Here is a 14,345-nt window from a genome sequence, read left to right as displayed (position 1 = left end):
CCTTACCTGACTGTGCATTTCTGCTGTTAATTTTTGCCTCCAACAAATTCATTTTCCTCATATGGTAGCCATCACCAACTGTATTTCAACTGTGTGCCTAAATATATGTTTTCCATTTAAAATATAGAGTGTATTTTTGTATGGCTGTCTTTTAGTTTATAGAAATGGTATGTTATAAATTATGTTCTGGAATTTACTCTTTATAGAGTTTTTGAAACATGTCCATAGTCTATGATAGCTTCATCATTGCCCCTGACTTCTATGTCTACCACATCTTCCCAGGCTCCATTTGTTGGACATCGGTGTTGCTGTCTGATTTCCTACTTTGGAAAACATCCAGAAAGGAATTTTCTATGTAATGACCTAGAGTTCCAAGGAAGTGTTTCCCAGGGTGTAAATCAGGAGTGGAATTACTGAGTTACAGGAAGCAATTATTTCATTAAATTGTGCCAAATTTGCTTCTAGAAGGACTGTATACTTATTGTTCTATATAAAACTTTCTAATTAAAAAAATTGCTAGCCAAGTGCTGATCACTCATGCTTGTCATTCTGGATACTTATGAGATATGAAGATCAAGGTTCAAAGATGGCTTAGGCAAGAAAGCTCATGAAACTCTTGTCCCCACTTAGCATCCAAAGGCTGGAAATGGACCATGATCCTTGTGTTATAGTAATAGTTTTAAGAAAAAAAACTCAGTGACAGCACCCTGACCATCAGTTCAAGTCCCAGGACCTAAACAACAACAGCAAACTGTTGTGTCCACATTCACATGGAAGAACAGAGTTTGATTCCACAAAAGCATTATATAAGAAACTACTTTAACATTTTCCTTTAGTCTTATTCAAAATAAATGTAAGTCGTATCGAAGTAAAGTTGGAGAAAAAGAATGAAAGATGAAATATTTCATGTATATGTGTGCATATATGTATATATAGTATACATATGTGCGTATATATAGTGAACAAAGACAATGCTATTTCATAGAATTATTGCTTTCTCTTGGACTATATCTGCATATGTGTATGTGCATATGTGAATTTCTAGAAGAAAATAAATAAAAGAGTACTGAAGGCAGAGTGGAGAAGCTCGTTTTCTTCTGTAACATGGATCTAATGTTTATCACACTTGAAAAGCCAATCACACAATAGAAATTAGGCCAAACTTCTCACTCAATTAGTGTCAGTCTACACAGAATACATTGATTTTGGAGATTAGCCCATCACAATAGTACAACTATTCTGCCCAGAGATTATTCTCTTGGAGAAAGGGGGCAGATCCCAGGAGGCTTCAAGTATAATGATATGTGCTCCATATTATGGAAACAACTGTCCTATCACTGTTGTAATTACTTTCAACATGCCATGTGAAACTGTAGCTTCTATTGTTGACGATCCTCTTGTATCCCCTTCCTGTGGTTGTACCTGCACTATCACTGTATCTTATCTGAGTACATGGGAAACCGTGTATACTGGTATTAGAACTAGGAAGGTGAAAGGGAATACCAAAATCGAGAGACACAGGATAAAAAGACAAACGACTACAAAAGCAACACTTGCAAAACTGTTTGGTGTAAACCAACTGAACAACTCTTGGGGGAGAGGGGGAGGGGAGAAGGGGAATGAGGGAGGAGGTAACAAACAGTATAAGAAATGTATCCAATGCCTAATGTATGAAACTGTAACCTCTCTGTACATCAGTTTGACAATAAAAATTTAAAAAAGGAATAATGCTATGTGGCCTTTCTCAAAGCCCATTGAAACAAGAAGTTTGCAAGTAACAATAATAATCATCTGGACTGGCTTGCAATAGCAGTTTACATGAATATTAAAAATACAACAAAAAAGCCAGGAGGTAGGCTCTACAAAGCCAAATTCAAAACTCTGTTTCTATTTTTATCTTCCATGAGTAACATCACAGCAAATGGAAGTGGTGGCAGTGGTATTAATATTCTTTTAAATTCTAAATCCATAAGAAAGAATGATATTCTCATTCTCAAAGAATTTCAGCAAGTAGTTTATTTATCTCATTGGGTTGGCTACAAGTTCATTCTTGGGTCAACTATGAAACTATGGTCCTGTGATATTTTTATCTGCAAAATTAATTAGAACCCATGCCAGTTTCTGAAGCAAGGCAACAAATTCACTGAATAGAGAAAGGAATGTATCAGATGCCTTGAACACACCTGTGAAAATACTGCTTTTGGATAGCCTGTCCATGGGAGATTTCCTGCCATCAAATATCTATGTATCAATAACTTGGTCTTTGTTTATTTTCTTTTTCAATTGTATCTTGTAGTTCAAAATTCCTCATTATACAAAAATTACACAAAACTTGATTAACCAAATAAAATTACAATTATCTTCTATTTTACTAAATAAAGGATTGTATTAAATATTATGGAAAGGGTATTAAATATTGATATTGTGCTAATATTTCACATTTAAGGTGTGAATCAGAAAAAAGTAAAATCATTTATGTTTCATACAAATACATAGCCAGTAACCATCAAGTAGCCATCAAAGGCACTTCACAGATTATCAGGTTATACAAAGCATAAGCAGTTACGATGTCTCTCCCTTTCCATTATGCTTTGATGTTTAATAGTCCATGAAATAAAATATTAGTTCAATACATGATTCATCTGACTAAAATAATCAGACTATAGACAGCATCTTAGTCATGAACACCTTAGTTATTGTGGGGCATTCCCGGATGCCTTGTGTCAGAAGAGGGGGTCCCAGAAGGCCCCACAACCCGGAAAGGTGGTCCTAGTTGACTCTGCCTGTCTTTCCACCCTGATGCCACGTGTGGGGCTTGGATTCAGGGCCTGTACATACTTGACTCAGTGGTTCACTTCAATAAACTGAGCAGCAGGAGGAAAAAAGAACTTCTTGGCTGAGAAACCTGACAAGATCACTTTTGCCATATTGTTACCAGAACCGATATAGCCCTGGAAGGAGGATTTTACCTATGGATGCAGTCACAAAACATATGAACACATTAAGGTAAAACCACAGAAAATGTATTAGTAAAACAATACACAGAAAACACAGTACACTGCCAAGACATAAATGAGAGAAAGGCTAATAAGAGGTATTTATGAATTTTTTAAGTGGTTTCAAAGTTTGACTTAAATTTTCCTATGATGGGTATTGCTCTTTGTTCTTGATACAAGTATATAAATGGCTGTTAGTATCTGCAAAATATTGGGTTCTGATAGATGATTACTTCAACACAGGTGCCCATCTTTGAGATAATTAGTTCTGCAAATACTATAGTGACCAAAGGGGCAATTTACAGAAGTGTTTTGTTCCCAGGAGACATGTCTTTTTAAGAATAATATTATTCAGCTTCCATAGTTCTCATTTTACTAAACATTGCAGCTTAGTAAGTGGGTGTAAGACTTAAAGCACGCATCTTCTGTGTGTTTTGAATTAAGCTACTCCTTAGCACAATATATATATCTGAACTCCTGGATCCTGTTTCTCAAGTCATGCTTTCCCGGACATAACCTGCTCAGCATGATGGTTTGGTTTTATGTGATAACAATTTTTATGATATGAAGGAGAGAATTTTATTACTTATGCAGTGTTCCTTTCACAAACTAATCATGTCAGCCATAGATAATAGGCCTTCTTCAGAATATTTGACCAAGTGCTAAGACATAAGAAGAAAAAAAACTTAAAAGACATGATAGAAGGACTTCCGGGAAGACGGCAGAGGAGCTGCAGAGCCCTAGCTGAGCTCCCTCCGACATTGCAGTTTTCTCACCCCATAGAAACTTTTACTCCTAGAAAGACAGCCAGAGTAAGTTCTAACAGTACAGGGATTCTGGCCAGGAAGAAAAAATCGACTTTGCTTATTTGAAAACACAGATTTGAGCTCCAGGCGGCGTCCAGCCGCCGCGCCAGTGCCTGCGCCAGCACAGTGCCCGGCACAGCAACCTGCACTTCGCGCAGTTAAAGCACACAGCGTAGACCAGGGAGAAATCCTCCAGACGGTGGCTGAGCAAGGACGACCTGAAATTGCAGAGAAAGCGTGAGTACCCCACAAAAGATATTCTCACTTGTGCCAACAGAGCAGCTTCTGGAAGGTAGACCTTCCCCAACCACCAGAGCAAAGTGCCATCTTTGCCACTGGCATAGGGTCAGACCAGATTGGAACTAAAGCGGGCCTGGGGAAAGCGAGGTCAAAGGAGCCGTCCTTGAAAAGGGCAAGAGGGACCGAACAGTGAGAGCCAGCTCCACCCAGGAGAACACCCCCTGCCCAGGCAGGAGACATGTCCTGGGCCTCGGCTTAGCCAGAGGTGCCCCGCCCTGCCCACCAGAATTTCTAAATTTAAAGCGAAAGCGGCGAGCAGCTCCCGGCAGCAAGGAACACAAGACTGGGGAACAAACAGTTCCTGAGACAGTTAAACGGTCCCGTCACAAAGAAAGCCCAATTCCCAGCCAGAAAAGGAGCTGCATTCCATAGCCACCTCCACCAAGGAGGGCGCCCCGCCAAGGAGGGAGGAGCCTCCCCGAGGCAAGCAACTCTGAGCTGGGAAAAACAGGCCAGAGGCGCCCCGCCCTGCTGAATCCGCAGCCTATTCAAAGGCATTAAAGGCAGTGGCCCCACAGCAGACAGAGGAGCCACGGTTCCCGAGACAGCTCATGTCCCGATCTACAGAGGATGCCCAAGGCCTACCTGCAAGCTGTGCGAGCCACTGAGACCCAGGATTGCACCAACAGGGGAGAAGGGTCAGAACAGATCCACCCTCTGCAAACTGAAAGCAAGTCAAACCAGCCAATCAGGAAAATAGACTGCAGACCATCGCAAGGAAACCAGAGACTGGGGAAAGACCACCCAAACAAGGAGGACTCCATTTTTTTTTTATTTCAAACATTTTTTAAGCTTAAAAAAATTTTTTTTTCACTTCTGAAACGTCATTGGGTTTTTGTTTTTTGTTTTCCATTTTTGCCTGTTTGTTTTATCAAGTTTTTTTCTTTTTTGTTTGTTCAGTTTGTTCCTTTTCTGTATTTTTGCCTTTTTATTTTTTCTTTTTTAAATAATTTTTCTCTGTTTTGTGCATCTGTCTTCCACTATGTTTACTTTATTTCTCTCTTTGCATTCTCTTTCTTTAAAAATTACTTTCCAATGAATAACACCTCCACTCTTTTCTGCTAACTCTCCATTGTCTATCATTTTAACCTTGTTCTTTTTACTGATTCTACTCTTCTCCACATTTCCACGTCACTAAAACTAAACCAAAATCACTCCCCCCAATACATTTTACCCTATTCTCTTTACTACCTCCAACTTACCCTCCTGACTTACTACCTGGACCTCCAGTTTCCATTGACTCCTGGTTATTGGATAGAGGGTATCCCACTTAATCCGAGTGAATCAAAGGTGTTCATAGAGAAAGCCAGTCCTAAAAGAACTTAATATAAAAACAAGAATTGCTTATAGGGTTGTAACAGTAAATAAGTAACTACTGAATACAGGGCCCAGGATCTGTTGTTATACTGAATTTGTGTTCTTTAGGAACACCAAATCTAATTTTGTAGACAGGTATACAAGGTATATAGGTAGACAGGTATATCGGTATATAATTGTGAACTTGTAAGATTTACACAACAGTGCTTGGTAAGGGCTGCTTTGGGTCTTAAACGATGCTCAAAGGTGCTGGTAGACTGGCATTCCCAATCCAAATGGGCAGAAGCAACAAAGAAAGTTGGCAAACAATGCAGTCTTATCCCCCACTCAAAACAAGCAGGAAGCAGAGCAGTCAATCAAAGACATAGAAGAGAACCCCCAAAAATGCTCTACAAAGTATACTGATAAACATGAGAAATGAAAATTTTGAATCTCTTCTGTCAATTATTCTAGAGCGTGAGGAGGCAAAGCAAAAATTAATGGAGAATTTCATGACATCCACAAATTAGAAAGATAAATGAACTTCAAGAGTCAAATGAGAAGATAGCTACCCAGCTTAAAGATTTGAGAGACAACACTCAAAAACCAAAGTAAAGAAGTTAATGAAGTAAAGAATTCCATACAAGGGGCTGGGGATATGGCCTAGAGGCAAGAGCGCTTGCCTTGCATACTTGAAGCCCTGGGTTCGATTCCCCAGAACCACACATACAGAAAACGGCCAGAAGTGGTGCTGTGACTCCAGTGGCAGAGTGCTAGCCTTGAGCAAAGAGAAGCCAGGGACAGTGCTCAGGCCCTGAGTCCAAGGCCCAGCACTGGCAAAAAAACAAACAAACCCAAAAAACAAAAAAAAAACCCAAAAGAAGTCCATACAAGATCTAAGAAATGACATGTAAATCATCAGGAAAGACCAGTCAGAAGGAAAAGAGATCCGAAATCAAGTAGCTAGCCTACCGTCCCGACTAACTGAAGCAGAGGATCAATTTTTCAGGAGCTGAAGATTCCTTAGGTTCTATGGAGAAAGATCAAAAATCAATGCAAATCCAGTCCAATCAACAGAACAGATTGCTACAGGAGATTCAAGACACGATCAGGAAGCCCAATTTAAGGATAATAGGTATTGAGGAAAACTTAGAGAAAGAGGTTAATGGGATAGGCAACCTATTTAACAGAATATTAGCTGAGAACTTCCCAAATATCCAGAAGGAAAGGCCTATAAAGATACAAGAAGCATTTACAACCCCAAACCGACCAGACCAGAATAGGACATCACATCGACACATTGTCATCATAACAGGATCAGTAGAGTACAAGGAAAGAATCCTTAAAGCTGTTAGGGAGAAGAAAACTATCACATATAACGGAAATGCAATCAGAATTACCCCAGACTTCTCAGCAGAGACCATGAAAGCAAGGAGAGCCTGGAATGAAGTATACCAAACACTAAATAAAAAGAACTACCAACCAAGAATTCTGTACCCAGCCAAACTCTCATTCACAGCCGGAGGACAAATAAAAGTCTTCCACAGTAAGGAAAACCTGAAACAATTTATCTCCACCAAACTAGCTTTACCAAAAATCCTCAAAGATGTACTACACAGGGAAAATAATCAAGATCCCAATACAGACAGAGAAATAAACCCTAAACACTAAACATCAGATCAAGAAATGGGAAGACACAGCTTTAAACAAGATAGTGATAATGAAAGGAACAAACAATCATCTCTCAATCCTAACTGTCAACATTAATGGACGTAATTCTCCAGTCAAACGACATAGGCTCATAAATTGGATCAAAAATCAAGATCCATCTTTCTGCTGCCTCCAAGAGACACATCTATCCAGCAAAAGTAAACATCTTCTAAAAGTGAAAGGCTGGTATCAAATCTATCAAGCAAATGGCCCCCATAAGCAGGCCGGAGTTGCAATCCTTGTATCAGACAAAATTGACTTCAAATTAAAAAAGGTAAGATGAGACAAGGAAGGTTACTACATACTAGTAAAGGGATCTCTCCTACAGGAAGATATAACCATTCTAAATATCTACACACCAAATTCAGGAGCACCCAACTTCATCAAACAAACACTACTGACTCTAAAAACACTCATAGACCCAAACACTGATAGTTGGGGCATTAACACTCTACTATCATCTCTGGACAGATCAACACGCCAAAAACTAAACAAAGAAACCACAGAACTAAATAATTACGTAGACCAACTAGACATATGAAAAAGTGCTCTACATCACTGGCCATAAAGGAAATGCAAATCAAAACAACATTGAGATTCCATCTCACCCCAGCAAGAATGTCATATATCAAGAAAACTAATAATAACAATTGTTGGAGGGGATGTGGCCAAAAGGGAACCCTACTTCATTGTTGGTGGGAATGTAAACTGATTCAGCCATGCTGGCAAGCAGTATGGAGATTCCTCAGAAGGCTAAATATAGAACTCCCCTATGACCCAGCAGCCCCAATTTTGGGTATCTATCCAAAAGACCACCAACAAAATCACAATAATGCTACCAGCACAACAATGTTCATTGCAGCACAATTTGTCATAGCGAGAATCTGGAACCAACCCAGATGCCCCTCAGTAGATGAATGGATCGGGAAAATGTGTTACATATACACAATGGAATTTTATGCCTCTATCAGAAAGAATGCATTGCCCCATTTGTAAGGAAATGGAAGGACTTGGAAAAAATTATACTAAGTGAAGTGAGCTAGACACAAAGAAACATGGACTCTATGGTGTCCCTTATTGGGAATAATTAGTACAGGCTTAGGCAAGGCATAGCAAACATCACAAGAGCCCAATAGCTATACCCTTATGAATACATAAGATGATGCTAAGTGAAATGAACTCCATGTTATGGAAACGATTGCTATACTACAGTTGTAACTGCTTTCAATGTCCCATCTGTATCTGTAGCTTCTATTATTGATGATGTTCTTGTATCACCTTCCTGTGGTTGTACCTACACTGTCTATGTAATCTTATCTGAGTATATTGGAAACCGTGTATACTGGTATTAGAAGTAGGAAATTGAAAGGGAATACCAAAATTGAGAGACATAGGGTAAAAAAAGACAAACAACTATAAAAGCAATACTTGCAAAACTGTTTGGTGTAAGTGAACTGAACACCTCGGGGGGAAAGGGTAAGGGGGAGGAGGGAGGAGGGTATGAGGGACAAGGTAACAAATAGTACAAGAAATGTATCCAATGCCTAACGTATGAAACTGTAACAACTGTAACCTCTCTGTACATCAGTTTGGTAATAAAAATTTGAAAAAAAAAAGAGAAACAAAGAGAAAAATAAATAAATAAATAAATGAATATTATGATAAGTTTATTGGACGTATTGTCATGTACTTGGGGTAATTTATCATTTATATTTTCAGATGAAATTATTTGACTTAAATGTGAATTATATGCACTACTGACCTATCTAGTAATTGTTAAAGCTTGGAAATTAAACAATATAGTCTCTCTTAAAAAAAGAAAGAAATAGACATGATAGGTAAGGTAAAGAAAAGAATAGGAAAATCTACATAAAATTTGTAGTTTAGTTAATCACATTAGATCAGTATTAATTTCCTACTTCAGTACCATGCTTACATAATAAACACATCACATAAGGGGAACCCAAGATGATAGAAAGTAGCTCAATAAAATATTTACAGCTTTCTATAAATCAAAAGGCATTTAAAAGTACAAAATAAAGGCATTTAAACATACAAAATAAAGGTACTTAAAAACACAAAGTTTAGCAAAAATAACTTTTTGGAGGGCTGGGAATATGGCTTAGTGGCAATAGTGATTGCCTCATACACGTGAAACCTGGGTTCAATTCCTCAGCACCACATATATACAAAACGGCCAGAAGTGGCACTGTGGCTTAAGTGGAAGAGTGCTAGCCTTAAGCAGAAAAGAAGCCATGGACAGTTCTCAGGCTCTGAGCTCACGGGCCAGGACTGGCAAAAATAATAATAATAATAACTTGTTGGATATTGATAGTACAGAATGTCACTTACAATGAATTTCCCCAAAACTTTGAACAGGCTAAATTAGCCATCAGTTGGTAGCTTCCTGTAGCTATCTTGCTTCTGGCACAAAGAAAATAAGATGTTTTACTGAGCATGCTCATATCTTTTTATTTCAAACTCAACATGCAATGAAAGCAGTGCCTTTTTTTTCCCCAAAGAAGGGAAACTGCTGAAGAGTGGGGAGGTTTTTTGTGATTACTGAGTTCTCATTACATAGGAAGAATAACTAGTTACATTCTCCTACCCACAAGCAAAATTTCCAACTTTTCCAGAGAATCCTCCCCATTCATGTCCACTTAAATGATCACACCAGCGAAATAAATTAATAGTGTTCTAATGTTTTATAGATAAAGAATTTGATTCTATGCACAAAAGGAATCTGGAATTCTAATTAATATTGAACTGAAAGTTGTTTTTCAAATGCAAGCACAGATGAAAGATCTTTATAGAGAAACATTTATTTTAGAAAAACTGTTCGTTAGAAAGAGAGAAGGAGGAGGAAGAAGAGGAGGAAAAAGAGGAGGAGGGGGAGGAGGAGGAGGAGGAGGAGGAGGAGGAGGAGGATTACATTGTGGTGATGTTTCCTTATTTTGGTTCAGGCTTTTCAATGAATATAATTAAAATTACTGAAGAAGTACATGTAAGATATAGATGAACCTATAAAATGCACTGAAGTAAGCAGGTTATCTAAGAAGTTGGATGTCGGTAGAATAATTACACAGGCTTAACTGCAGATGTCCATAATTTACTAGCAAGGTCAAAGGAACACCCATATTTCTAGACCAAAAGACCAGAAATTTTTTGCATAGAAAGTTCCCTAGATGGGAACCAAACAAGGAGGCCTGTCTTCCTCTACATGAACCTGTATGTATATCAGCCTAACTTTGATACAGTTTGAAGTAACTCAACTGGAAATTTAGTAACTACAGAAAATAATACTTAAAAATGGGAATAAAAGTCACAGAGATAGAATCATGGAATAGAAGTAGGCCCATATGGTCAATGAATTTTTAAAATAATAACAATTATTAATTAGTAATATTTATTATTAATAATTATTATAACAATTATTATTATTATTATTATTATATATTATTATTATTATTGTTATTGCAGGTTCTGGGTCTTAGTACTGTTCTACCACTTTAGCCACAGCACCACTTCCAGATTTTTCTATGTAGTTTATTGGAGATGTGGCCAAAAGGGAACCCTACTTCATCGTTGGTGGGACTGTAAACTGGTTCAGCCATTCTGGAAAGTGGTATGGAGATTCCTCAGAAGGTTAAATATAGAGCTCTATGACCCAGCAGCCCCACTTTTGGGCATCTACCCAAAAGATTACAAACAAGAACACACTAAAGCCAGCATCACAATTATGTTCATCGTAGCACAATTTGTCATAGCTAAAATATGGAACCAACCCAGATGCCCCACAGTAGATGAATGGATCAGGAAAATGTGGTGCATATACACAAAGGAATTTTATGCCTCTATAAGAAAGAATGACATTGCCCCGTTCATAAGGAAATGGAAGGACGTGGGAAAAAATATACTATGTGAAGTGAGCCAGACCCAAAGAAACATGGACTCTATGGTTTCCCTCATAGGGAATAAATAGGACAGGTTTAGGCTAGTCACAGCAGAGGATCACAAACAGCCCAATAGCTATGCCCTCATAAACACATAAGATGATGCTAAGTCAAATGAACTCTGTTATGGAAATGACTGCTTTATCACTGTTGTAATCACTTTCAGCATTCCATATGAAACCGTAGCTTCTATTGTTGATGATCCTGTTGTAGACCCTTCCTGTGGGTGCACCAACACTATCACTGTATCTCATCTGAGTACACTGGATACTGTACATACGAGTATATACGAGGAAAGTGAAAGGGAATATCAAAATTGAGAGACAAAAGATAAAAAGACAAACAACTTCAAAAGCAATACTTGCAAAACCATTTGGTGTAAACCAACTGAACAACTCATGGGGGGAGAGGGGAAAGGGGAGAGGGGAATGAGAGAGGAGGTAACAAACAGTACAAGAAATGCACCCAAGGCCTAACGTATGAAACTGTAACCTCTCTGTACATCACTATGACAATAAATAAGAAAAAAAAGAGTCTTTTGTACTTTTCTGCCTGGTTTTGCTTCAAGTCGCAATCCTCAGTTCTCAGTAGCTAGGATCACAGGCATGAGCCACTAGCAACTAGTAGTCAATGCATGTTTAAAATGGTGCTAAGGCAAGTAAATGAAAATTATAAATACTGTGAACATATGGTGTTTTACTGACAGAATACCTACATGGGAAAAACATATACATAAGTCATTGCATCACATTGTATGCAGATATTAAGTAAAAGAGAAGATTGGGCCCAAAAATTTAATATGAAAATATAAAGCTAGTGAAAACATAAGTTTGTGTTTGCAACTTGATGATAAAAAATATGTACTATTCGAAGATAAAAACATAAAACATGAAAGAAAGAAAAACTAGTTGATTAGACCTCATCATACTAAAATATGTTTACTCCACAAAAAAAATACCACAAGCTGGGACAAAGTGTGTGTAAAGCATACATCAGTCAATAAACTCTTATAAAAAGTATAAAGAATACTTATAAATGAAGAGTGAGATGATAATCTCAATTTTTTAATGTTAAATTTTGAAAAGCTATTTCAGAAAAGATATGGGAAATATAATAGGCATTTTAAAAGATAACACAAGAAATCATCAGGGCTATTTAAACTTAAAATCACAATTTTATATAGCATTGTAAAGTATACCAGAACTTTAAAAATAATGGTAAGAATCTAATATCAAGTACTGTCAAGTATGTTGAACAACTTTCTATCTCATAAATGAGAGAAAATGCCAAATGATACAGCCACACTGTATCATGATTAGATGATTTATCAAAACTTTAAATGTACACTAACTATATTGTCTTATATCTCACTACTATATGTTTACTTAAGAAAAATTAAAATACATATAATAGCAGGCATATTTGTATTTGTGTAAATATTGGAATCCAACCAAGTGTGATGGTATACACCTGTGCTCCCAGCCATGCAGGAGATTATAGGTAATAGGGTTGTTTTCTTAGAGGTTAACCTTGAGAAAAGAAGTGAAATATGATTAAAAATAGTTAAAGAGAAGAAAGGCATGGAGGTTTGCCTCAAGTGGTAGAATATCTCCTTAGCAAGCAGGAGTATGAATAAGATAGTATACTCCAACTATATCTTGGTAAAGTTACAAAAAGCAAAGGAAAAAAAATGATGTTTTTTCAACATGAAGTTGTCCTGTAGCATTATTCTACTACACAGAAATCAGCCAAGATCAATTTGGTGACCCTACTCTCAATTCTACACAGTTGCAAGTACTAGATCATAGTTGTTTCTGGTCAGTAATGACAGTGAAAGAATATAAATACATCAATTCCTCACTTTTTATGCCAGTCCTATACTTATAAGTCCACAATTTTCACCTTTGAAACCTACAAATTTGAACATACACTGCTTTGTATGAGTAAAAATTGGTGAGTACATAGTAAAATCTGCCAACAAAATTATTAGGACTTAACAATAGTTTTGGGGCTGGGGATATAGCCTAGTGGCAAGAGTGCCTGCCTCGGATACACGAGGCCCTAGGTTCGATTCCCCAGCACCACATATACAGAAAACGGCCAGAAGCGGCGCTGTGGCTCAAGTGGCAGAGTGCTAGCCTTGAGCGGGAAGAAGCCAGGGACAGTGCTCAGGCCCTGAGTCCAAGGCCCACGACTGTCCAAAAAACAAACAAACAAACAAACAATGGTTTGTATTTTACAATGACTGACTCCATGACAGTCTATTGTTGAAATTACTGCTAACAAATCCATTTTTCTTTAATGCATAAGTGGTTCTGGAGTATCATACTCAACACAATAGGCTTTCTTTTTCTAACTTGCATTAATTTCACTGTGACAGTCTTTTTTTATATAATGCTTCTCTTTTTCTCTTCCAGCTAAATTTATACTCTTATTTGCTAAGAGTAAACCAAGGAGTTATTACATGCTAGTTTGAAGACTCATTTAAATAAAAAATAGGGGATGAAGGGGATATTTTATCTTGACTACTTGATTGGAACTCCACAGAAGTAAAATTCAGTATTTGCTCATAAGATTTTCACTTTCAAGAGAAGGATTTTGTTAATTAGCCAGCTAAGTACTTGGTGTGATAGATGAAAGTCACTTCTGCTTATTTTTATTCCTTTTACTCTATATAAACAGAAAGTTTATGCACTTATTGTTTGTTCACTCACTGGCAGCTTTCCTAAGGACCAAAAAATGATTGCAAGTAAAGTGCCAAAGCTTTCCTGGCAGTAGAAGTCAAGATATTATTGAAGTCAGTACAGTAAAGATCTTATATAACTTAGTACTAAGAGTAATTAAACATCACTGTAAATAACTCATACTTTTTGGAGCTTAAGTGTCTCAAAGATTACTTATTTCTTAGGTGAGTTCATTGTATGGCAAGTAGCTTGTCCAAATGGATAAACTGAGTCATCTATTTTATTATTTATCCAATATGTTATTTTAGACTAATGACCTAAAAAGACACTAGTGTTAGGTGCAAAAAATACTGAAGGCTTGTGATACTATCAAAATTGACATGAAATATTCTGGTGGACCCTCTTAAAAGTTATTAAACACATTCAGTTTCTGGATCCCACTCACATCTACATTGTAAACTGCCAGATGAAATATTAAAAGCACAGTTAAAACAGTAGAAAAATTGTTGAGATTAATTTTTAAGGTGGGGATATAAAATAAATTAATTATATATTGTTCTATGATAACCTAATAGAAGTGGTTATTCAGTTGCTAGAAAT

Source organism: Perognathus longimembris, chromosome 12, assembly GCF_023159225.1.
Source record: "Perognathus longimembris pacificus isolate PPM17 chromosome 12, ASM2315922v1, whole genome shotgun sequence".
NCBI classification, from domain to species: Eukaryota; Metazoa; Chordata; class Mammalia; order Rodentia; family Heteromyidae; genus Perognathus; species Perognathus longimembris.
Note: the sequence above shows the minus strand (reverse complement) of the source record.